Raw genomic sequence first — 23,975 nt, 5'->3', positions numbered from 1 at the left:
GAGTGGTAAAACATGGAGAAGAGTCCTTTATCAAACTGGATGCAGAATTCAAAGGAGATATTTATCAAAGTCTGCCAAAATAATTTATCAGAAAAAAGCAAGCATAACGGACCACTTCATTTTTTAATTTTGGCTGTGGTAATAATAGATTTCTACTCGAATTTCGCACAGAAAGCAATAATTAGCTGTACAATTGTTAAGAAAGAATAGATAGCTCTATTAAGAATTCTACACAAATTAATATTTTGGCTTGCATTCATGAACTTTTTTTTTTCCTTTCCATCCTTTGAGCTGCTTGCTCACTCTGCAGATGACTATCCTTCAGTATCTCACTTAACTGGCCATACTTTATGTATAAACCCAGCAATTAAGCATCATTAGGTTATATGACTGAGCCAAGCATTGTGCCAGCATTGATTCAGTGGCTTTCTTGGTGCCCACACATGCATGCACTTTGCACCAGAGGTCACTGAAAGCAGTTAGGAGTGGGAACATAGGCTGATGGTTTTCCTTACCAGTGCTGCTCCAGCTGAGGGCAGCTAATGATAGGTAGACAGTGGATTAAACCTGGGACCTTGTTAATCTGTACAGTTGGTTATCACACCAAGCAAGTGCACAATTACCAAACCACTGTGGGAAGCGCTCATGCACTCTTAATATTAAGGTGCTGAAATTTATTGATTAACATTAAAAGATGGCAGTCTTGAATTTCTCCTACAATCAAAGGTTTATATAGAAATACATAGAAATTAGAACCCAGAACTAACTGAAATCAGTCAGAGTTGGCGTTTATCTTCCAAAAAACACCATTGTTCTTTATGTTGGTGTTAAAGAGAAGGCTACCTTGTTCTTCTTCCTTCAGTTACAGGCTCAAATGAAGAATTTGCACTGACAGCAAAGCCTAAGTAAGTCCCTTTCCTCACTAGAGTACCAGAGCAACATCATTCATGTTCCTAAACAGTTAGTAGGCAGGCCTTTTTTTCTCACATAACTTGATACCCTTTCCTTCTTTTGATTGGTCAAGGCATTGCCCTAAAGAACGAGTCAGGGAATGGCTGTCACTTGTTTAGCTGAAACAGGCACAATTCATGTACTTGTTCTTTCTATCTTCAAAGAACAGGGCCCTGTGTAGTTTCCAGTACACGCAAAAATGCGTCACACTGCGAGCTCAACTGACAATCTTAAACTGGTTGTCAGTGTAAATCTTAGCACACTGAGGACTATTTAGCAAATGCTGTCCAATCGTGAAATCTAATGTTGGACGCTGTGTTTTGAGTTTTTCAAGCATGGGCTGGTTGGGTACGGTCTGTACCTTGCCCGTTGCGAACAGCGGCTGGGACATGATGTTTGATACAATCTGCTAATCTCTGGGATGTACGACCTACATACCTAGCATCACACTGGCACTGAAATTTGCTTGCCACATTACTCATTTGTGTGATAGGCAGGACGTGTTTTTGACTTGACGGCAGCATCCTGTTGGTGGCAAATACCATTCACGTCACTGCTGCATAGTCGCAAACTGAAACAGCTACCTTCACCTGTTGCTCAAATTTTTGAGATACCTTGTCCTTCCAGGGTAATCTGAGGTAGACTGGGCACTTTACATGGCTGAAAGTGATGGCCTTGGGCCTGTTCATGAGATTGCTTGATATACAGAGTGAAATGATCTGATTAAGGTAGCCATTGTCCTCAGGATGTCTTTGATGTGCCCTATTTCAGCATCAAGCTTTCATAATGAGCAAATGGCTCAGGCCCTATTTACAAGGTTGCCGCTAAGACCAATCTTATAGCATGTGGAACTGTAAGAATCCCAACACATATATTGACCAGTGAAAGTAGACTTGCTGTAGACCGTGATAGAGAACCCCCGGCAGATTTCTCAACCAGGACTTGCATATTGATAGCAATGCTGTGTCCATGTGCTCATTTAACATTGCTAGCCTATTCACCAATGTTTCACTTAAGGAAGCCATAGATATTTGCGCTGCAGCACTATATCATGGCGATCTAGACCCGTCACCATTGCGTGAATCAGTATTCATTGAACTTATGAACGTGGCAACTCGCGCAGGTGAGCTCAGTTTTAATGACACCATGTATGCCCAAATAGATGGTGTTGCCCTGAGATCCCCTCTAGGCCCGGCTCTCACAAACATCTTTGTTGGATTCCATAAGAAGCATGTCTTCGATGGAATGACAGCTCACCTTCTACCCCTCACATTTTTCTGATATGTGGATGATACATTTGCTATATTTAAATCTGCAGCTACATGTAATAATTTCCTTACATATCTAAATGGACTCCATCCTGCGCTCAAATTCACCTTTTGAAACGGAGCAGTCAAATGAACTTCCCTTCCTTGACGTACTGGTTGAGAAACCTACTACGGTCTACTGCAAGCCTATCTTCATTAGCCAATATACGAACTGGGATTCTTACAGTTCCACATGATATAAGATTGGTCTTATCAGCAAACTTATAAATAGGACCCAAGCCATTTTCTCACCATGCAAGCTTGATGCTGAAATGGGTCGCATCAAAGGCATCCTGCAGGATAATGGCTACCCTGATCAGATCATTTTGCGTTGTATATCATGCGTTTGTATATCATGAATGGGCCTAAGGCCATCACTTTTGGCCCTGAAAAGTGCCCAGTCCACCTCAGATTACCCTGGAAGGGTAAGATATCTCAAAAATTTGAGCAAAAGGTGAAGCTAGCTGTTTCACACTGCTACTATGCAGTAGCAACACAAGTGGTATTTGCCATTAACAGGATGCTGCCATCAAGCCAAAAAGATGTTCTGCCTATCACACAAATGAGTAATCTGATATATGAAAATCAGCGCCAGTGTGATGCTACATATGTAGGCCGTACATCCGAAAGACTGGCGGATCGTATCAAACGGCATGTCCCAGCCGCTGTTTGCAAGGGGCAAGGTACAGACTGTGCCCAATCAGCCTGTGCTTGCAAAATTCAAAACAGTGTCTAACATAAGATGTGATTCCACGATTGGACAACATTTGCTAAATGATGCTCGGTATGCTCAGAATTACGCTGGTAACCAATTTAAGATTGTCAGTTGGGCTCGCAGTGTGACGCATTTGCCTGTACTGGAATCTACATATATTAATACACAGGGCTACATATATTAATACACACATTGCACCTATTTCCATGAAACAAAATAAGTGACAATCATTCCCTGATTCATTCCTCAGGGCAATGCCTTGACCAATTAGGGTCAAGCTGCCTGGTTTAAATGTCAATCAATGCTTGCCAGTTAACTCTGGGTCAACATCACCGGTGCATTCTCCATGGCAATGCCTTTACCAATCAGAGTCCACTTGCCAACCAATGAACACTCTCTTCATTTAGAGTATAAATTGTTGTTTTCTCCTTATATTGGTATTCTTGCGAAGTGTCCTGATGAATGCAAAATGAAAAGCTTTGACATCTCTCTTTTTTCAGCAATATTGGAGGTACCCTGGAGAAATTACATTAAGTAGCTAAAAATCGCGCTCTACAAATTTTCCCCAGGAATTCCAGCAAAGCTATAGAGGGAGCTTGGGAGAGCCCATTTAAAATTTTCCCTTCTTGTCAAGTGATCCAAGTGCTACCTTTTTGCAAATCAGAGGAATATCATAGGTATTGCTAAACAATAAAAGACCAAGATACTGCTGGTTCACCTGCTACCATCCTGATGGTTACATAATGATGCAATGATCATGGTGTTGTATACGAATCATGAAAACCAATATCTAGTAATTAATCTGCAACAGACCCAGATATGATGTGAGGAACCCAAAGTTATCATGTTGAGTGATACATCGCTTATGTATATGATTGTGATTCTATTCTTTTTCCACTCCACTCCCTTTAATTGTCATTCAAGAACTCATGTTCCTCGCAAGCATTAGTCTGGCTGAAGTTTAGTTTTGTTCTTACAAGAGGCATAGTTTATGTTAAAATAATAACTTGCGGAGGATTCAACATTTACCATTGTGTCCTGATTTTACTAGTCTCAATGAGGGTTACAGCTGTTCTAGCATGGAGAATAAGATTTTATATTTCACTTCGCAGGTCTTTTTTATGTTGTAGGAGGAATATTATTTATAATGAATGTTCATCATGTTTGGGACAGCAGAATTCAAACATTTTTTCCTTGAAAAATAATTAATCTTAAAGTCAATAACAAATAAATAAAAAATAACAAGAAAAACAAAAGCATGTAGGTTGTAGAGTGTGTTTCTGTTCCCAGCTGTGTCTCAAATGTTGGCATATTAAAGGTTGACACAGTAAAAGTTGACTTCTTATTTTACTTCAGCAGTGACCTACAAGGTGACATTAGATAAAGTGCAAAACCTTTAAGTTTTGCATCTTCAACCATATAAACCGTTTGCTGGGTTGTTTTTACTGTGGTTCATTGGGAATAAATATATCGAGGGATCAGGAGATACAGCAAGTTAAACACTGTTGTGTTTTCTCCCACCCGCCAGACTGGAATAACAATCCCCACCATTTGCTGAGTGCAAGAGTACATGTGAAGTAGGGTTTAGCAGCCTCAATCCACTCACGAGAGACTATCAATCCATAGCACAAACTGACCATTATTGAGCAACGTCACTCATAAAAGCCACGCCATCACTTGAGTGGCAAAAGGAAATATATCACACACACGCAGTAGGAGATGCTTGCCCGAGAAACTGAGTATTAGATGAGGGGAGTGAAGGCATGGTAGCTAAATGTGCAGATGACACAAAGATAGGTAGGAAAGTATGTTGTGAAGAGGACATAAGGAGGTTGCAGACAAATATGGATAGGTTGAATGAGTGGGTAAAAATCTGGCAGATGGAGTATGATGTAGGAAATTCAAAGTTGTTCACTTTGGCAGGAAGAATAAAAGAAGCAGAGTATTACTTAAATGGAGAATGACTGCAGAATTCAGAGGTGCAGAGGGATCTAGGTGTTTTAGTGCATGAGTCACAAAAAGTTCGTATGCAGGTACAACAAGTAATTAAGGAAGCTAATGGGATATTATCCTTTATTATGAGAGGAATTGAACATAAAAGTAAGGAGAGGTGGTGGTGTAGTGGTATTGTCACTGGACTGGTATTGTAGAGACCCAGGGTAATCCTCTGGGGACCCAGGTTTGAATCCCACCATGGCAGATGGTGAAATTTGAATTCAGTAAAAATCTGGTATTAAAAGTCTGATGATAACCATGAAATTGTTGTAAAAACCCATCTGGTTCACTAATATCCTTTAGTTGCTGGCCTACATATAACTCCAGACCCACAGCAATGTGGTTGGCTCTTAAAATGCCCTCTGAACAAGAGCAATGTGCCCTCTGAATGACAACAATGCTCACATCCCATGAATGAATTTTTAAAAAGTGTTATTCTTCAGTTATACAGGGCATTGATAAGATCACATCTCAAATGCTATGTGCAGTTTTGGTCTCCTTATTTAAGGAAGGATGTAAGTGCATTGGAGGCGGTTTAGAGGAGGTTTACTATATTGATACTTGGAATGAGCAGGTTGTCTTATGAGGAAGGTTTAGGCAGACTGGGCTTGTTTCCACTGAAGTTTAGAAGAGTGAGGAGTGATTTGATTGAAGTATATAAGATCCTGAACAGTATTGAGATTGGGGGTGTGAAAGGTTGTTTCCCCTGGTGGGTGAGTACAGAACTAGGGGGCACTGTTTTAAAATTAGGGGTTGCCTTTTTAGGATAGAGTTCTCTCAGAAGGTTGTGCGACTTTGGAACTCTGCCTCAGAAAGTGGTGAGGGCAGGGTCATTGAATAGTTTTAAAGCAGAGGTAGATAGATCCTTGTTAGGCAAGACAATCAAAGGTTATCAGGGGTTTATGGGAACGTGGAATTTGAAACATAAGAAGATCAGCCATGATCTTGTTGAATGGCAGAGCAGGCTTGAGGTGCCGAATGGCCTTCATCTGCTCCTGTTCCCTATATTCGTATTGTTGAGGTAAAGTTTTTTTTTTAATTCATTCATGGGATGTGGGCTTCGCTGGCTGGGCCAACATTTATTGCCCATCCCTAATTGCCCTTGAGGTGGTGGTGAGCTGCCTTCTTGAACAGCTACAGTCCATGTGGTGATAAGAAGCTTTACTGTGCATCCAACCATGCTCATCAGTGGAAGTGCTTTATGCAGATATCGGGTACCTGAAATTAAAATTGTTGCAATCATTAGCATGAGCATTCTTCACCTTGACAAGCACCAAATTCACATGCAAAATAAAACAATTTGCATCATCACTCAACAACTTACTAAGAATCCTTAACAATGACGTATTATAACATACTGGATATCTTGAGCTCAACAGATTATTTTGCATAAATTATCCATTTGATAATTTCTACATTTTATTGCCCTATCTACCAAAGACTGTCAGTTCTGTGGAATGGAGGACCTAGTGTCAAAATTAAGTACTACAAGTGATACACTATGTGAACATGATAGACCAATAAATCACCTCAGCTCTAATCTTCCTGAAAAGCACCAATGTGTTTTTTTTTACCTTCATCGTATATAAGCCATTCCTTTGCTTCTCCCCTAGACTACTCAATGTGTGTACAGTACCAATTGGGTTAATGTTTCCTGCAGCCATCTTTGTCTGGCCCTAGTAGGAGTATCTGTCTCTCTTTCGGAGGCATGAGTTCAGGAGTGTGCATTGCCTATGCAAGATTATGAATCTTCATGCAGTTCTCCCATTGATTTTACAGCAATGCCAGTACCCATTTAGCTAGGTATATTTGGGCTCAATTATGGCGAGTCTATTGCTGGAAAACTTTTGCTGATAAGGGATTGAAAACCAGGAACTCCTTGGTTGTAAAACCCAAAAGCTAACCATCACACCACTCTAGATTGAGGCTGTCCAAACCTCTTTATTTAACACCTTTGCTGCCTTTAGGGAGAGAGAAGATTTTCATTCCATCATGGCCTGATTCAAATCAAGGTTGCAAAAGGTAAAAAGACTGTGTTAGAACCCACTGCATCACCTGGCAACAGGTGCTTTCCTGTTCAATTCTTCATTCTATCTGATGTATCTAATGTGTCAAGATGCATAGTTTTCTATTTCAGTTCATTCCTTCTCATTGCCTTAAAATCTATGAAACTCCTGTAGTCTTTTCTTCTTCCTGCAATCTCTTTACAACTATTTGAAACTCAAAATCACCCCCGTTAATCACTACTTCCTGATTCACCTCACCTTGCATTTTCAACCTTGATCATGTCCTGCACATAGCATTTTGCTCTAGTTCCTCAGTAATATTTATAAAAATGCCTCAAACAAGTAGGAGAATGTAAAATGTGCACTTCTCATCAGAATAAAGCTTACTGCTTTGCATAGCTATTTAATAAATGGTGAATTCATAATATGCTAACACACCCTGATACTTTGTGTTGGTCAGCAATGGAATTACATTATTTCAAAATCAAAAGTCATCAGAAAGTTGACCATTGTATAATCTCTATTTACTGGCAATCGATGGACCAATGAAACAAAAATGTATTTAAAAAAATAAGTTTATTCAGCAAGTACTGTTTAATTTAATTGCTGTGTGACCTTGGATTAATATCTCTGCATTTCCACCAGAGGCAGTAAGTATTCAATATTAACATACAATGAGTGAGGCAAAATTCCTATTAAGTTGCTACTAAAGCATTTCATGATATTGAGCATAATTGGGACTCAAACCTATGATAAATTCTTTAATCAAATTATTTCTTTGTAGAAACAGAATACTAAATTGTAAAGTGTGCGATACAATCGTTAATAAATGTTTGCTTGCAATGTTTAACTCCCGACGATTACAATGCTGTACACCAAGGCTCAATAACCACTTTCCAAGGTATCTTTGAATCTCAGAAAACCAGGACAGTTACTAATCGAATAAAATGATGTCACTGAGAATTCAATGTCAATATTCATACCAATCTGATTGTGGGAGGCTTGGCCGAGAGTAAGACACCAGATTTAAAATTGATCCAGTTCCAATGTCTATATGATGAGAGGTTATTTTAGCAGTGTCACAAACTGTACGATTTAGGATCTTCAATGTTATCATCAGTCACATTGTGACCACAATAAATAAAATCCATGTCTGTGTAGATCATACATAGTTAGCTTGGCTGGGCTTTGTTTCTTTGGATGGCACAATGGCTTTGACTCTCTAAGGATGGGGCTTCAAATGTCAAACTTTAGGCCTTCATACTCCTTGATCTTCCACTGTGGGATTTATGACGAAATTTGCTAAAAACTCTTTTGAGCAGACCATAGGTAACAGAATGGTGAGTCAGAAGGATCACAGTCAATGTTCAATATACATCCATGGTGCTGAGACCATTCACAGAACAGAAAAGGTTGCATTTTCATAAAAGTAAAAGGGCTAGACAAATTGCATGCTTTCCCATCTACATGTTTTTTTTTTAAATCACCTTTACCTAAGTTGATTAATATAAATTAAGTTTAAATAGCTAAGTATAAATAGAGTATTGATTTCACCCAATTGACTGATGACAATGGTGCATGCTTGCATAGTTAATTAAAGTCGGTCATATTTTACAAGCCAGGCTATGGTAGCCTACAAAAAAAAACATAACACAATAAATCTCTTACAGAATGGGGACTGGTATAATAGAATTTTGATATTTTATACAGGTGACTTGTTTTGAATAGGGCTTAACTATGTGCAAGTACATGCAAAATAGATATCTGCATTTCCACCTTTCAGCACCAATTTAAAATTGACTTATAGACTTTGGAATTAAACCTCATCCCTTATAACAGACAGTAGAGAGTCGGAGCAGTGGCTAAAAAATGAAATCCAGGAAAGTAACCCCAAACTGCTGCATGTGTCATGTTGATGGACATCAGGGCATCATGACGGGACACTTAAATTACCTATTTGAATTGGTCACTAAGGTGCAATTTGTAACCAATTTAAAATTAACTGATGCTTCTCGCACTTCACAGGGCAGCGAGATCAGAGCTCCCAGCTTTCAGCAGTCCTCATGGGCCTGGAGGAGCAGGAACGCCCCTCAGATCCCTCATGGAGTTTTCGATCTCCCCACAGTGCCAATTGGCAACCTCCTCACCCCACCTCCAGCCCTGATTGCCGATCTCCACAAGTCCTCCTGATCATGGTCTCTCCCCCTCTTCCTGATTGTCAGAGACACTTTTCCTGAGGGTCTCGAGCTGGGACCTCAAGTTGCTGATGTTCCCTCCCAACCGCCAATCTCCATTTTAGCCAACTGCCGGGTGGAAAACAGTTGTAAAAAAGTAAATGAGCGGCAGGACCTTTACATTCCTGGCCTTACCATGTTCTTTGGCCATTTTCAGCCTCATCCACACCTTTCCTGCCTTCCTGTGAACATCAGGTCCATATGCTCAGTCTGCCCAATGGGAAGCTAGTACAGTAATCTGTTTCAAAACAAAGTGACTTTCATTTTGGTAAAGTTTGAACATCAGTTGAGAAGTGATTCACTTTCATAGAATAAGTCAGTAAAAATGGTACCCTCAAGGATCAAGACAACTTCAAACTTTAAGCTTATTCTAAAATCAAGCCCATCTTCAGATATAGGCAACCCACTGAGCAATAGCTTTACTGATCCTGAGCTCACCAGCACCATTCTGTTACCTGCCACCATCATTTAATACTTACACCTCTCCATAATTTTCTGAACCTTTACATGGCCCCCACTGAGACCCTAGGCAAAACAATGTATATACCTTTGATAACCAGCCATCACCCTCTGCTTCACCCCGTCAGAAGTAAATCAATAAGAAATTCACAACTGCCATTGATCTAGACAGAGTTATATGAATTATTTTGATGAGATTCTGCTCTAACCAGCTTCATCAGCCTATCCCATTACATGCCCTTACTTGCACCACACCACAATTTCCAGGAATTTCTGCATCATGATAGTGGTGTACACCATTACCATATTTCCAGAAAATACAGCCCATTGTATGCAATCTTTCGGAAAACTGAGTTAATGTTATTGAGATATCTTCTGGAGGGACTGGGTGGTGAAGGGAATTAGAACAGAATCTTTTGGTTTCTGAAACTTAGGTTCAAATGAAGCTTATCAAATGAAGGTTCTAAGCTTATCAGGTGATAATATCCACCAGTTGTAAGGCTCCCAAGTAAAATGAGTTTGAGCATTCACAATCCAGTTGCAAGTGAGTGGAAAGCCTTAACAAGACCACAATACGTGAGACCATCACATCCTTAGGCTGCATTTGGGATGGTGCGAATGTGGATGGAATTTTTATTTTTCTCTAACTTGGCAGTGCTCGATGCTGACACCAGGTGCAAAATGGAAGGATGGTCCATTCCTCAATACTGACATCCTTCAGCTTGATGGGCACAACATTCACAAACACTGGCTTGCTGCCCACTAGCGCTCCTTAATTGAAGTTTCCAAGAGAATGCTGTTATGTTAAGCAATTTAAATTTTAATTTAAAATTGGAGCCAAACACACCATAGAAACTAGTACAAAAAGGAGAAAGGCAAGCAAATGTTACAATAATTTAAAATTATCAATGAAAGCCCAGGTTCAGTGCAGGACACGACTTAGGTTGAAAAGAGTAGAGGACAAAATAAATTGCGAAGAAACAATCAAGGATGGGTTTTAACAATTACAGGTCATCGCAGAAATGGAAGATTGTTTTGAGGCATTGGGAAAGAATAGTTAAGTAGATGATGGTGAAATGAATCTTGGAAGACCATGGAAGATGGCTTGCGTGCAGCTTAGAAGGAACAAGAAGAGAAAATTCAGGCATATGCTGACCACAGTTGCATTGATAAAATAGAGAGATAAGAAAGTCTGCAACAGAGAAACACAGGTTGAGGCTACAGATAAAAGAAGGATTGCTGTCAGATAATAAGCTTAGCAGCATTAAGAATGTTATGACTGGAATTAACACCTCTGAGTTAGGGATGCAAAAACTGGCAAGGCTTCCTGTTTCTAATCATTATCAAGCAAAATCTGCTGGAAGTGCATAAGTGTGGATATCAAGTAATAGAATCAAGCTTGATTGTGATGCCATCCATAGTCAAATTGCCCAGCTTATAATATCACATTTGGATAAGACTATTTAGATGATGGACCTATGGGTTCATACCTGAACATTCTGTAGAGAAAGCAATGAGAAAAATCTTGGGGGGAGGGGGATTGTAGGGGGGGTGGAACCTGCTGTGTTCATTTTACATGAAGTAGAAGCTATATTGGAGACATTTCAATTTCCCTAATTTTGTCTCAGCAAGCTACACTAAATGAGAGCATTTCCTGCTATAACAGTTGCAGTTTTGAATTAAGAAAACTAACTGTATTAAAATCACAGAGCAGTGCATTGCATTTCTCTTAGTAAATTGTTATGCTGTAGCAACACAAATTTCCCTTAGGAGTGTGATGTGCTTCAGGCCATACTAACTTAATTCTTTGTTTTACAGCTGTTCTGCAGAAATGATGTTAGACTGAAAAGAAAGAAAGAAATGCAGACATTGTATCTTTGACCGGCTCTGTGATAAGGAGACACTTTTAATAATGGATTTGTTCTGTCAAATACTGCACTAGTTTCACAGCTCAGAAATTGAGAATCTATTCTGCTGGAGGATAAAAATGCTGCTGTGCTATTTTCTCTATCGTGATCCCATGTTAGAGCACATGGGGGAAGGGTTAGTAGTTTTTGCTGTCAAAACAGATATGTCAATACTCTTCAGATATGGGTCACTAATGGTATTGAAGAGCTGAAAGTACTGACTGTGCTACTTATGTCAGAAGGCCTCTAATTCTGCCATTCTGTTTCCTGTATTAAAAGGAAAAGTGTTGTATCTGAAGAAGCTGTATCCTTCTCTATAGACCCTCGATAGAAATCTATAATAAATTAAATGAACGACTGAAGGAGCTTTGTGATTAAGTTGCCTGTTTTGTGACCAGATGCTTGTGAGTGTTAGTCCCAGGACTGCTTTATCGCCTCATTCACTGGTCATGAGGGTGATGCATTTTGGCAGGCCTCACTCAGGTTGCTAGGTGGCAAACCCACAACAGTGCAGAGTTCTTACTCAGGGGAGGATCAGGTTGTGAATAAATCTCGCTGTCACATCTTATGGCAACCATAATCTCCTGTATGCTAATTAAACATGTGATTATATATAAAAAGGGGAACAAAAATATGTCCAGCATTTACCATAAAACAGAGGGTGTCTTGTAACTCCCCCAGTTACGAAAGAACTGTTTTGCCCTCTATTTTGGATTCCGCTTACATCACAGATAAAAGTTCAGACACAAGAACTATTTGGGAGTGTAAGCTACTTTAAAGTGCAATAAAACATATAAACATAAAGTATGTTTGTAATAATATAGGGAAGCTGGTGTGGTAAGAATATTGTTGTAGAATGTGTGTACAAAGGATTAAAGATTGTAACATGCATAGCTGTTCACTTGATGCTATAAACCATGGTAAATACTGGCTGAACCCTCAGATTAATTAAATTGTACAATTTCTGATTTTATTTTAAATTTTAAACTAAGATTACTATAAAAAGTTCATATAATCTAATAGAATTTTAATATTATATAACACATACTATAAAACATGTAATTGAGGTTGTGGCACCAGGGAATGTGATCAAAGAGATTAACAGTGAATGGGACTTGATGCGGCAAGAATGGCAAGCAGCCTGCTATTAAAGTGTTGGATCACCCTAACTGAAGTGATATATTTTTAAAAATCATTCTTCAGGCTATGGGCATCACTGGCAAGGATGTCATTTATCACCCATCTCTGGTTGCTTTTGAGAAGGGGGAGAAGGTTCTTCTCAAACCATTGCAGTCTGTGTGGTGAAGATGCTCCCAAAATATTGTTAGGTAGAGGTTTCCATAATTTTTGCCAGCAACTTCGAAGGAGCGGTGCTACATTGCTGTCCTTGAAGTGATGGAATTCAAGGGCTTCAGAGTTTTGCCAAGTTGGTGCAATGCATCCTGTATATAGTACACAATGCAGTCAATGGTGGAGGGAGTGAATATTTACGGTAGTGGATGGGGTGCCGATCAAGCAGACTGATTTATCCTGCATGATGCCAAACTTCTCAAGTTTTTGCTGCAGCTGCACCAATCCAGGCCAGTCGAAAATATTCCATCACATTCCTGACTTATGCTTTGTAGGTGGTGGAAAGACTCTGGGGAGTCAGCAAGTGAGCCAGTCGCCACAGACTGCCCAGCCTCCAACCTGCTCTACTAGCCATGGCATTAATGTGACTGGTCCAGTTCTGGCAAATGTGATTCTCAAGATGTTGATGGTGGGAGATTTGGCAATGGTAATTTCGTTGAAAGCGATTGTAGGTTCCCTCTTGCTGGAGGTGATCATTGCCTGGCCCTTGTGTGGCATAAACTTTGTCACTTCATAACTGACGCCTACATGTTGTGAGACATAGATAACATGCAAGCATGGACTGCTCCATTGTTCAAGGAATTGCCAATGAAAGAGAATGCTATGCTAACTTCAGCAAACTGTCCACTTGTGACCTTGCGATGGAGTGATTTTTTTATTAAGCTGAAGGTTGTTGGATGAAAGGCAATGCCCTGAGCAACACCTGAAACAATTGCCTTCAAACAAACAATGATCTTTTTGTGACAGGTATGACTCCAGCTAGTGGGAAGCTTTACCCCGACTCTCATTGATTTCTATTTGACTAGGGATACATGGATAATGATGTCATATGATTCATGCTTGGTTTACAATTTTTATTTCTGAATCTGAAGTGTACTGTAATGCAATAATAACCAGCTTGGAATATGTTACAAAGGCTGTAACACAATCAAGAATTTCTAGTAATCACATAAACCATAAATGGAAAGCTCACACAGATTTTAAAGACATCTTGAACACCTATAGATTGTGTTAGATGTGGGATTATAAATGATGCAATACTGTAATCTCAACAGAAGATCTGCTCTTCTTATTGCAGCTGCCTAGTGAGGAACTAGGCCCAACAGATGAAGAGCACCCCATGATCGGCACTTAGTCTATGCTAGCTCATTTCAGTCAGGGGACAGTTGGCATGCTACAACATGCCTCAGTCCTCCTGAGATCTAGCTTGCTGTTCCCAGTCATTAACCTAAACTGGAAAGTGCAGTTAACTGAATGTCAGGTGTGGACAGAAGTGATTTCAGCCTACTGACACTCACTGCCGTGACTAACACATAGCTCAACTTGAAACTTATTGCTTAGCATATGCATAATTTTTTAGCTGAAAATTTAAATTTACATCAAAACTTGCTGAGTCCCTGGGGTCAGTGTCAGGTGCTTAGTATCACGTGGCAGGAATGACAATGGGGGCAACCCTTTTGATTTAAGCAACAAAAGCTTCTTTTTTACAATGCATTGCAATGTATTCACCATCATGTAATGGGGGACATCGTGCCTTATTCCACATTTTTCTTCCCTTTTCTACCTTTTCCTGAAGGTGCTGTTCTGTGCTGTGGTACAATATCAGGGCCACTAACTGCCCTCTGGTATCATGCAATTCTTCATTTATTAGTCATGGCAGTGAGTGTTGGCAGGCCGAAATCACTTCTGTCCTCACCTGACATCCACATTAAGTGCACTTTTCAGCATGGGCCACTTAATAGCAATCAGGAGTAGCAAGCTGGTCCCCATGGGCACTGAGGCTAATTGTAGCATGCCACTGTCCCCTGACTGAAATGAGCTAACTTAGATCTAGCATCAAACCTGGAGTGTTCCTCATCTGAGGGGCTTAGCTTCCCACTAGGCAGTTGATTAACCGAATTGTGCAATAGGGAGAGCGGATCTTGTGTTGAGGTTACCGTAGTGCATTATTTGTGTTCCCACATGTATGATATTGACTGTGTTCCATGAGCCATCTGGGTTTTGGGCTGCACCTCTTCACCATACTTAGGAAGGTGCACATTGTCAAACAGAATGAGGTGAAGAAGCCGCAGAATACAATTAGATGAAAAAAATATATTGACTAACATTTATATGCAAGAGAGTCTAAACAGGCAGAGTAGCATGTGCTGCAGTATTTCAGTTTTCTTTCAATATCCTTGTTAGTAATGGTCATGCTCCTTTTGTAACTTGAGTGACAAGCTTTCTTCATATCTAATTTGTCAAAAATGCTTTTCGAAAATACATTTGACAAACCTTTGTTTCTTTGGGGAGGATGGGTAGGGGAGATGATGCAGATGAGTCATGTGTTACTTTCTTCAGAAAGACAGCAAGTACAACTGATGCAATGATCCATCTCACAGCAATTGAAGTCATTTTGTCATGTGCCTGTAAACAAACAAATAAAACAATAAGTTTGTCAAACAGCATTTTTGTGAAGACTCTCTAAAAATATAATATATCTATAATACATTAAAAAAACTGTCTGTGCCCACTTCCAGTAAGCTTTCTACTTTACAGGTTACTCTGTCTTTTATGATACACGATGCTTATGTAAATTTGTCATACTTGAATTACACCATCCCACCAGTAGTGGTAAAGGGTATCTCTGTTTTTGTCTCCTGAAGACAATTGTTGATCTTGACTCTTTGTGTGCAGAACCACAATTGATCAATTAGTGAATATAATATTTACTGGGGATCCTATCAATTTTATTGACTTAGAGGGGCTGAGTCTCTCATTTGAGGATTTGTCAGGTAAGCTCAGTTCCTCTAGTCGTCAAAGTCATAGGCCTAGAGTTTCCTCAGTGGGTGCAACCTGGAAGCTGGATTCAAAATGCGGCTATTATTGTGCCCATTTTGAAATTGCCAAGTTTTGCCCAAGTAACCTTGAAAACTCATTGAAAAATACCTGAATTTAAAATGGGTGGAAATCAACAGAAACAATCACTGCCCAAGGAAAGCACTGAACAATGGTCCTTTAAGTTGCAACTCATTTAACCATCATTCATGCACACCAGAACTAGCAATTGGGAGAGCTTTCCAATATTTAATCTGACTTTGCCTTAAAGGCACATTTAAAGAAACAGATACTACAGATCTCAGTGAGGATACATTTAATGAGAACACACAAAAGGATTGCAGTCAAACATCAAAAGAATAGCTTTCTTTCCTCCTGCACCTGAAGATCTGGCTGCAATGTTAAGAAACCTTCTGAGCAATTGGAGGATACTATCATTCTCATTTTGAGAGTCAAGTGGCATAACTATTTTTGTGGGCAGAGATTTGCTCAGAGTTTTGATGATGTCCATAAAAGATCAAAGAGTCTTAAGTGTATTTTGGTTACATATGTAGCTCACATGTCTAAAATTCCACAGTTTTTAAGTCACGTAATTATTTTATGCCCAGATTACGGGTGTCTCTGGGAGCATGTGTGATGCCATGTCTTGTCTGGCCTGCTGCAGGTAGCCAGTCATTTCAGCATAACCTTTACTTTTAAGTCAGACTGTTTACTGAAACTAAACATAATAATCAGGGTAATATTCTGACTTGCAGTAGTAGCACTGCCTCCAGTAGTGCACATCAGAAATCCAGGTATACAATGTGCCTAATATCCCAAATGATTCAAATGAATGGTCAGAAAATGGTGCTCATAAGCACATGCTACTGGAAGAGCCAGGGAGTACGACTTTGTAACATTACTCCGGCAAGTTTTTACAGATGATGCAAACAAAGTATTACAACATCTCCTGGATACATTCTCTTGTCAATCATGAGAAATATAATGTATTTTGATCAATCATACTATTTTCATTTCTAACGTTCATTGTTGCATTCATGTCAATATTTCTTTACATTCGTACAATGTATTTTTGTACATGTTTTAGTGTTTACAATTTCTTGTAATTTCAGGAAGTAGCAAGAGCTGCAATATTTTAGCTCCAACACCTGATTGTAAAAGACCATGCTCACTTTGTAGTTTGGCTGGCTGATCTCAGGCACACTTCACTTTACTTTCTCAATAACAATCCTGACATTTTGAAAAACTGGAAAATTCCTGGCTAGGTTCATCCACCATGGGAGAAAGTGCCCGCAAAGATGGGATCTTCCTGCTGATTGGTGGAGGGGGAGGGAGTCAGGTCAGCTGACCAGGGAAGAAGTTCTAAGGCAGCCACAGGAGCTGCTGGGTGCAGAAGTGAGCTGCTTGAAAAGCCCGCCTCAGTGCTGTGGGACTTCATCCCAGGTAAAATAAAAACAGAAAAACCCCCCAGCCCTTATGCCTCACGCCCATTCACCCCCTTTGCACTCTTCATGCCCCTTCAATGCTAACTTATGATCTCGTGCCAGACTAGGTCCCCACCCAACCCCATGATCCTTCATGCCTCCTATGCCAAGCTATGGCACTCCATCCACTTACCCATGGCCCCTCTTGCACCAGTGCCAAGCTATACCCCTCCACCTACCCCCATAGCCTCTTTAGAGCTGGGAGGTGGTGGTCATTGTGGTATTTTCACTGTATTCCAGAGACAGGTGGTCTGGGAACCTGGGTTCGAATCCAATCACAGCAGATGATGAAATTTGAACTCAATAAAAATCTGGAATTGAAAGTCTGATGATGACCACAAAACCATTACTGATTGTGTAAAAACCCATCTGATTCACTAATGTCCTTGGGGGAAGGAAATCTGCCTTCCTTACATGGTATCCATGTGATTCTAGACTCACAGCAATGTGGTTGACTCTTAAAAATGCTCCCTGAGCAAGAGCAATTAGGAGTGGACAATAAATGCTGGCTTAGACAGCAACGCCCACATCCCATAAACGTATATAAAAAACAAAATCCCCTGTGACAAGCTATGCCACCCCACCCACCCCCATGGCTCCTCATGATGCCATTTTTAAAAAAATTCATTCCTGAGATGTGGGCTTCGCTGGCTGGGCCAGCATTAATTGCTCATCCTTAGTTGCCTTTGAGAAGGTGGTGGTGAGCTGCCTTCTGGAACCACTGCAATCCAGATGACGTAGGTACACCCACAGTGCTGTTAGGGAGAGAGTTCCAGGATTTTGACCCAACATCAGTGAAGGAACGGTGATATATTTTCAAGTCAGAAAGGTGGGTGACTTGGAGGGGAACTTCCAGGTGGTGGTGTTCCCAGCTATTTGCTGCCCTTGTCCTTCTAGATGGTAATGGCGGTGGATTTGGAAGGTGCTGTCTAAGGAGCCTTGGTAAATTCCTGCAGTGCACCCTGTAGATGGTGCACACTGCTGCTACTGTGCGTTGGTGGTGGAGGGAGTGAACGTTTGTGGATATGGTGCCAATGAAACGGGCTGCTTTGTCCTAGAAGGTGTCAAGCTTGAGTGTTGTGGAAGCTGCACTCATCCAGGCAAATGGGAAGTATTCCTTCACACTCCTGACTTGTGCCTTGTAGATGGTGGACAGGCTTTGGGGAGTCAGGAAGTGAGTTGCTCGTCGCAGGATTCCCAGCCTCTGATCTGCTGTTGTAGTCACAGTATTTATATAGCTATCCAGTTTAGTTTCTGGTCAATGATAACCCCAGGATGTTGCTAGTGGGGGATTCAGTGATGGTAATGCCATTGGTTAGATTTTTTCTTGTTGGAGATGGTCATTGCCTGGCACTTGTGTGGTGCGAATGTTACTTCCATTTGTTAGCCCAAGCCTGGGCGTTGTTCGGGTCTTGCTGTTTTGGACATGGACTGCTTCAGTATCTGAGGAGTCGTGAATGGTAAACATTGTGCAATCATCAGTAAACATCCCCACTTCTGACCTTATGATGGAAGGAAAGTCATTGATGAAGCAGCTGAAGATGTTTGGGCCTAGCACACTACCCTGAGGCACTCCTGCAGTGATATCCTGGAGCTGAGACGACTGACCTCCAATAACCACAACCATCTTCCTTTGTGCTAGGTATGACTCCAACCAGTTGAGAGTTTCCCCCCCACCCGATTCCCATTTACTCCAGTTTTGCTAGGGCTCCTTGACGCCACACTCGTTCAAATGCAGCCTTGATGTCAAGGGCAGTCACTCTCATCTCACTTCGGGAGTTCAGCTCCTTTGCCCATGTTTGAACCAAGGCTGTAATGAGGTCAGGAGCGGAGTGGCCCTGGCGGAACTTAAATTAGGCATCGGTGAGCAGTTCATTGCTAAGCAAGTGCCTCTTGATAGCACTGCTGATGACCCCTTCCACTACTTTACTGATGATCGAGAGTCGACTGATGGGACAGAAATTGGCTGGGTTGGATTTGTCCTGCTTTTCATGTACAGGAAATACCTGGGCAATTTTCCACATAGCCGGGTAGATGCCAGTGTTGTAGCTGTACTAGAACAGCTTGGCTAGGGGAGCAGCAAGTTCTGGAGCACAAATCTTCAGTACTATTGCCGGTATATTGTCAGGGCCCATAGCCTTTGCCCTATCCAGTCCCTTCAGCCGTTTCTTGATATGCGTGCAGTGACTCGAATTGGCTGAAGACTGATATCTGTGATGTTGGGGACCTCCAGAGGAGGTCAAGACGGATCATCCACTTAGCACTTCTGGCTGAAAATTATAGCAAATGCTTCAGCCTTATCTTTTGCACTGAAGTGCTGGGCTCCTCCATCATTGAGGCTGGGGATATTTGTGGAGCCTCTTCCTCCAGTGAATAGTTTAATTGTCCACCGCCATTCACGACTGGATGTGACAGGACTGCAGAGCTTAGATCTGATCCTGTTGGTTGTGGGATCACTTAGCTCTGTCTATCACTTGCTGCTTATGCTGTTTGGCACCCAAGTGGTCCTGTGTTGTAGCTTCTCCAGATTGACACCTCATTTTTAGGTATGCCTTGAGCTGCTCCTGGTATGCCCTCCTGCACTCTTCATTGAACCAGGTTTGATAGTAATGGTAGAGTGGGGGATATACCGGGCCATGAGGTTACAGGTTGTGTTCAAGAATGAGGTCAGGTATGTTTTTCCCTCTTTTTGATTCCCTCATAACCTGCCACAGACCTAGCCTAGCAGCTATGTAATTTAGGACTCGGCCAGTTCGATCAGTAGTTGTGCTGCCAAACCACTCTTGTGATGGACATTGACATTCCCCACCTAGAGTACATTCTGCGCCCCTGCCACCCTCAGTACTTCCTCCAAGTGGTGTTCAACATGGAGGAGCACTGATTCATCAGCTGAGGGGGTGGGGGCTGTACGTGGTAATCAGCAGGAGGTTTCCTTGCCTACGTTTGACCTGATGCCATGAGACTTCATGGTGTCCGAAGTCGATGTTGAGGACTCCCAGGGCAACTCTTGACTGTATACCACTGTGCGGCTACCTCTGCTGGGTCTGTCCTGCCAGTGGGACAGGGCATACCCAGGGATGGTGATGTCTGGGACATTATCTGTAAGGTATGACTCCAGGACGATGACTATGTCAGGCTGTTGCTTGACTAGTCTGTGAGATAGCACTCCAAATTTTGGCACTAGCCCCCAGAAGTTAGTAAGGAGGACTTTGCAGAGTCGATAGGGTTAAGTTTGCTGTTGTTGTTTCCGGTGCTTAGGTCAATGCCAGGTGTCTGTCCGATTTTGTTCCGGACGGACCACCCGGGAACTGCCATGCCAAGCTCTAGCATTTCCCTGCCCATTGGCCCACTATATACTGTCTAGAACCAATGAACTCTATAGTGACAGTCATATGTGTTAAAATAAAGCTTTTAAAAAAAATCACTAATTTCTTTCCACTGTGTTTAAAAAAAGTCATTTCATGACAAGGCAATAAAAGTGTCAATCACCTAGACCCTTTAAAATATCAATAACAGAACCCACAAACCCTCTAAACCATTTCAACATTTGTTAATAAACTTTGTGAAATTGACAGCAGAGATCAGAGAGAGAGAGCTGTCAATTAAACAATATTTTCTCTGGGGCGCAGCTGTTTCAACAAGACTATTGGAATGGTTACCATAGCTCGAGGCAGCAGAATATCAAGTGCTGATTTATTTAATGATCAACATGATTATTTTTTATTTGCCTGTCTGCTTCCAGATCATAAAAGAAAGTGATGTTGTGTGTTCTCCTCTGCTCTACCCTTTAAGGTTCTGTGGTCTAGTAAAATAAATATAATGAGGGATTAAAATTGTATTTCAAATGCTGAATACTGTAGGTGCTCTGAATACTTTATGACAAAGAATGGAAGTAAAGTTTCAAGATAGCTCTTTCCGCACACCCAATCCTGGAAGCTCCTTAATTAATAGTGGAACAGAAATTATAACTTCGCAGATGAAATATGTTAAATGATTGAAGATCACCATTACAGACAAAGCAAGCTCATGGCACAGAAACAATGTGCTGAGTTTCTGATAATGTATGTTCATTGTTTCTACTTTGTGTTTTTCAAGGTTTATGTCCCCGATATCTATGGAAGTCTTCCACCATATGTACCAGAGAGTATCCATTGGTGACCTTCAGCCACTCAAGTATCCAGTGTAGGGAAGCATCTCATCAGCAGTAGCCTTAACTCATTGGTACCACTGTTGCCTCTGAGTCAGAAGCTTAAAAGTTCAAATCTCATGCTGGAGGCTTGAGCATATAATCTCGACTAACGCATCAGTGAAGTATTGAGAGAATTCAGCACTGCCTTCAGATGTTGTCTTATAAGATGCGAAACTCTCTAAAATGGGGATAAAAGATTTGTTTTCCACTATTTGAAGATGAGAAGGAATTCTCCTGGTGTGTCTTTTTTTAATTCATTCATGGGATGTGGGCATTGCTGGCTCAGCCTAATTGCTCTCGTTAAGAGGGCATTTAAGAGTGAACCACATTGCTGTGGGTCTGGAGTCACATGTAGGCCAGACCAGGTAAGGACAGCAGATTTCCTTCCCTAAAGGACATTAGTGAACCAGATGCATTTTTACAACAGCCAACAATGGTTTCATGATTATTAGACTTTTAACTCCAGATTTTTATTGAATTCAGATTCCACCATCTGCCATGGCAGGACCCGGGTCCCCGGGTCATTACCCTGGATCTCTGGATTATTAGTCCAGCAACAATACCACTACGCCATCACCCCAGCCAATATTGAACAACATAACTCAAACAGGTCATCGAGTAATTTATCTCATTGTTTTTTGTGAGACCTTGTTGTCTGCTGTTGAGTTTGCCTACATTACAACAGTGATCACTAAAAATACTTCATTGACTGTGAAGTATCTTGTATTTCGCTGAGGTTACAAAAGATTCTATATAAATACAACATTCACATTATTCCAAAGAAGAAAACCTTTCTTCTTTTCACTTGATATAGGCTTTGCTGCAAACCTGCACAAAGTGCGTCAAGCTCCTGGATAACTCCTCGCCCCCTTCACAGGCTTGGATCTAAACACCAATTCGATATATTTTGACTCAATTCTCCAATTTACCCTCTTTTGTTTTGGAATTTGTAACTTTAGATTGCTGTGTGGTCTCTATCCCTGTTTTGGATGGTCAAATGTTCATTTTGAGTTAATTTTAGGAGATCTGCTATCCATATGTTTAATGCATTTGATAAAAAGAGAGCCAAGTTACAGTGGAAGGAGAAAAAAATTCATGGTGGCTTTTTGGAAAGAAATCCCTTTCTTCTTGAGTTTCAGGTGAATTCATATTTGGGTTTGTGTTAATCCATGTTCACCAATGATGCATTGCTTTTCAATTTAAATAGCAAGCAATGTGAATTGCAATGCTCCATTAGGTTACAGCATGATCAATTATTAAGAAACAAACTGTGGTGAGTTTAATTGATCTATGTCAGATTTTATTTGATTCCAAACTTCTCCCTCAAAGGAGTGTGATGTTTTGGACAAATATTGTAGCTCATAAACTGGTCTAATTAGCAAGTGGCAAGGCTATTGTAAAGAAAAGAAGTTTTTTTTTAAATTATTCTTTCACAGGATGTGGGTATCGTTGGCAAGGCCAGCATTTGTTTCTCATCCCTAATTGCTCGAGAAAGTGGTGGTGAGCTGCCTTCTTGAGCCGCTGCAGCTCATGTGATGTAGGTACACCCACAGTGCTGTTCGGGATGAGTTCCAGGATTTTGATCCAGTGCCAGTGAAGGAACGGCGATATAGTCTCAAGTCAGGATGGTGAGTGGCTTGGAGGGGAATTTCCAGGTGATGGTGTTCCCATGTATTTGCTGCCCTTGGCCTTTTAGGCGTTAGAGGTCCCTGGTTTGGAAAGTGCTGTCAAAGAAGCCTCGGTGAGTTGTTATACTGCATCTTGTAAATGGTATACACTGCTTTCAATGTGCGTTGGTAGTGGAGGGACTAAATTATTAAGGTGGTGGATGGTGTACTAATTAAACGGGCTGCTTTGTCCTGGCTGATGTCAAGCTTCTTGAGTGTTGTTGGAGCTGCACTCATCCAGGCAAGGGGGAGTATTCCATTACACTCCTGACTTATGCCTTATAGATAGTGGACAGGCTTGAAAGCCTGTCCACTGAGTATGCAAAGTGCAAGAAAAGGGAGCTGTGGAATTTGAATTCATGACCTTCTGGTTAGCAGTGAGGACTTTACTTCAGGTATACATCGTCTCCCTCAACTACCCTTTCTTTCCCCAAATAACTCTTCATTATCAAACTGTATTCAATCACCAGTTGTGGAGCTCCTGTTGATTCAAGAGTCAGTGGAAGACTGGGAACAGCCTGATGGTCAGAATGTTGTGTGTACAAGTGCCAGGCCAGGACTTGAGTACATAATCTAGGCTGAGACTTCTGTAACACTACAGGAGTATCGCTTTTCAAATGAGACATTAAGCCATCTGTCTATCAGATTGAAGTAAAGGGGAAGATGGTGGCACAGTGGTAGTGTCGCTAGATTAGTAATCCAGCTGTCTAGGCTAATCCCCTAGGGATAGCAGTTCAAATTTCACCATAGCAGCTAGCAGAATTTAAATTCAATTAACTAATACAGCCAATTAATAAATAAATCTGGAATTAAAAGTTAGTATTACTAATAATGACCATGAAAGTAGCACTGATAATTATTAAAAACTCATCTAGTTCATTCATGCCCTTTAGG

At 41.0% G+C, this 23,975-nt stretch overlaps 1 protein-coding gene across 1 annotated transcript in view; it reads left to right on the top strand.

Moving 5' to 3' along the window:
- The window catches only part of celf4 (CUGBP, Elav-like family member 4), a 1,291,869-nt gene that overhangs the window by 107,797 nt on the left and 1,160,097 nt on the right, over positions 1 to 23,975 (top strand). The window lies entirely within an intron of this gene.

This window comes from Cetorhinus maximus, chromosome 1 (assembly GCF_964194155.1).
Source record: "Cetorhinus maximus chromosome 1, sCetMax3.hap1.1, whole genome shotgun sequence".
NCBI classification, from domain to species: Eukaryota; Metazoa; Chordata; class Chondrichthyes; order Lamniformes; family Cetorhinidae; genus Cetorhinus; species Cetorhinus maximus.
Note: the sequence above shows the minus strand (reverse complement) of the source record. Positions and strands in the feature narration are given on the sequence as shown.